This window comes from Cyclopterus lumpus, chromosome 14, assembly GCF_009769545.1.
Source record: "Cyclopterus lumpus isolate fCycLum1 chromosome 14, fCycLum1.pri, whole genome shotgun sequence".
NCBI lineage: Eukaryota > Metazoa > Chordata > Actinopteri > Perciformes > Cyclopteridae > Cyclopterus > Cyclopterus lumpus.
Window position 1 is genome coordinate 3,815,527 of NC_046979.1, and position 2,500 is coordinate 3,818,026.

Below are 2,500 nucleotides of genomic sequence, written 5' to 3' on the forward strand. Positions count from 1 at the left end.
GCATGATAAATGGCACTGGTTTTATTTTTTGCGCGACAGAAGAACTAAACAAAGCGTATCAGATGTTCCGGTTGCCGCGGTGATTCGTCAAACCAACGGGGAGGGGGGGGGGGGGGGGTGCACGATAAGCAGCGATAATGGTTTATTGCCGCCGTCAGGCCGTGTATCGCAGAGCCTTCATAATATGTGTGTTTGTCAACACCTGATTGTCTTAATGGCACATTGGTATTATGATGCCGCTTGTTGTCGGCGTGGGAGGAAGCGATAAGTCTCTCGAAACCTCGTTAAAAAAAAAGGGAGCGATGTCTCCTGTCAAACGCTTCTCATTAGAAAATATCCTCACGCCACTTTCTTTTTTTTTTTTTTTTTTTTTTAGAACGGAGCCGCAGAAAGAAGTGCGACGCTGTTTATTTCCAGTGTTTGTTTCAATTAGAGTGCAAGTTTCTGAGTGTGGAAACGGGAAATTGAGAATAGTCGCAACAAAACTAGACTAAGGAATAATTCACCTCCGATATTACACGTTTTTTTTTTTTTTTTTCAGCGAGTTGCCTTGAATTCTTGGAGAGAACCTCACTTTTTGTGTGTCTAGAAAAGCGCTATATAAATTATTACTATTTAAAACTCCTCCGCTCAACCAGTCTTCTGTTTATTAGTGCGAAGAGATTTAGATTTAGTAGTTTTCAGCAGAATATCTGATGTGTTCAGGAAGTAGTGACACAGGAAGTGACACGGGAAGTGCTCTCCGACGTTGTGTTCGTGCTTTCCTGCGCTGCGTTCGTGCTCTCCTGAGCTGCGTTTGTGCTCTCCAATGCTGCGTTCGTGCTTTCCTGCGCTGCGTTCGTGCTTTCCTGCGCTGCGTTCGTGCTCTCCAATGCTGCGTTCGTGCTCTCCTGCGCTGCGTTCGTGCTCTCCTGCGCTGCGTTCGTGCTCTCCTGCGCTGCGTTCGTGCTCTCCTGCGCTGCGTTCGTGCTCTCCTGCGCTGCGTTCGTGCTCTCCTGCGTTGCATTCGTGCTCTCCAATGCTGCGTTCGTGCTCTCCTGCGCTGCGTTCGTGCTCTCCTGTGTTGCGTTTGTGCTCTCCAATGCTGCGTTCGTGCTCTCCTGCGCTGCGTTCGTGCTCTCCTGCGTTGCGTTCGTGTTCTCCAATGCTGCGTTCGTGCTCTCCTGCGCTGCATTCGTGCTCTCCTGCGCTGCGTTCGTGCTCTCCTGCGTTGCGTTCGTGCTCTCCTGAGTTGCGTTCGTGCTTTCCTGCGCTGCGTTCGTGCTTTCCTGCGCTGCGTTCGTGCTCTCCTGCGCTGCGTTCGTGCTCTCCTGCGTTGCGTTCGTGCTCTCCAATGCTGCGTACGTGCTCTCCTGCGCTGCGTTCGTGCTCTCCTGCGTTGCGTTCGTGCTCTCCAATGCTGCGTTCGTGCTCTCCTGCGCTGCGTTCGTGCTCTCCTGCGTTGCGTTTGTGCTCTCCAATGCTGCGTTCGTGCTCTCCTGCGCTGCGTTCGTGCTCTCCTGCGTTGCGTTCGTGCTCTCCTGCGTTGCGTTCGTGCTCTCCTGCGCTGCGTTCGTGCTCTCCTGCGCTGCGTTCGTGCTCTCCTGCGCTGCGTTCGTGCTCTCCTGCGCTGCGTTCGTGCTCTCCTGCGTTGCGTTCGTGCTCTCCTGCGCTGCGTTCGTGCTCTCCTGAGTTGCGTTCGTGCTCTCCTGCGCTGCGTTCGTGCTCTCCTGAGTTGCGTTCGTGCTCTCCTGAGTTGCGTTCGTGCTCTCCTGCGCTGCGTTCGTGCTCTCCTGCGCTGCGTTCGTGCTCTCCTGCGTTGCGTTCGTGCTCTCCTGCGTTGCGTTCGTGCTCTCCTGCGTTGCGTTCGTGCTCTCCTGCGCTGCGTTCGTGCTCTCCTGCGTTGCGTTCGTGCTCTCCTGCGCTGCGTTCGTGCTCTCCTGAGTTGCGTTCGTGCTCTCCTGCGCTGCGTTCGTGCTCTCCTGAGTTGCGTTCGTGCTCTCCTGCGCTGCGTTCGTGCTCTCCTGCGCTGCGTTCGTGCTCTCCTGCGTTGCGTTCGTGCTCTCCTGCGTTGCGTTCGTGCTCTCCTGCGTTGCGTTCGTGCTCTCCTGCGCTGCGTTCGTGCTCTCCTGCGCTGCGTTTGTGCTCTCCTGCGCTGCGTTCGTGCTCTCCTGCGCTGCGTTCGTGCTCTCCTGCGTTGCGTTCGTGCTCTCCTGAGTTTGCGTTCGTGCTCTCCTGCGTTGCGTTCGTGCTCTCCTGCGTTGCGTTCGTGCTCTCCTGCGCTGCGTTCGTGCTCTCCTGCGCTGCGTTCGTGCTCTCCTGCGCTGCGTTCGTGCTCTCCTGCGCTGCGTTCGTGCTCTCCTGCGCTGCGTTCGTGCTCTCCTCGTGCTCTCCTGGCGTGGGACGTTGGAGCATTTTGTTCCTGTCGTATTTCAAGTGTCCGGCTGGGCAGACTGAGCACACGTAAAGAAGCAGAGAGGTGGACGAGGTCGTGTGTTAACGTGCGCGTGAAGATGGAGCT

At 56.0% G+C, this 2,500-nt stretch overlaps 1 protein-coding gene across 1 annotated transcript in view; it reads left to right on the forward strand.

Annotated features, from left to right (window-relative positions):
• rad51d (RAD51 paralog D) overlaps positions 1–2,500 on the forward strand; it is a 14,030-nt gene that overhangs the window by 5,961 nt on the left and 5,569 nt on the right. The window lies entirely within an intron of this gene.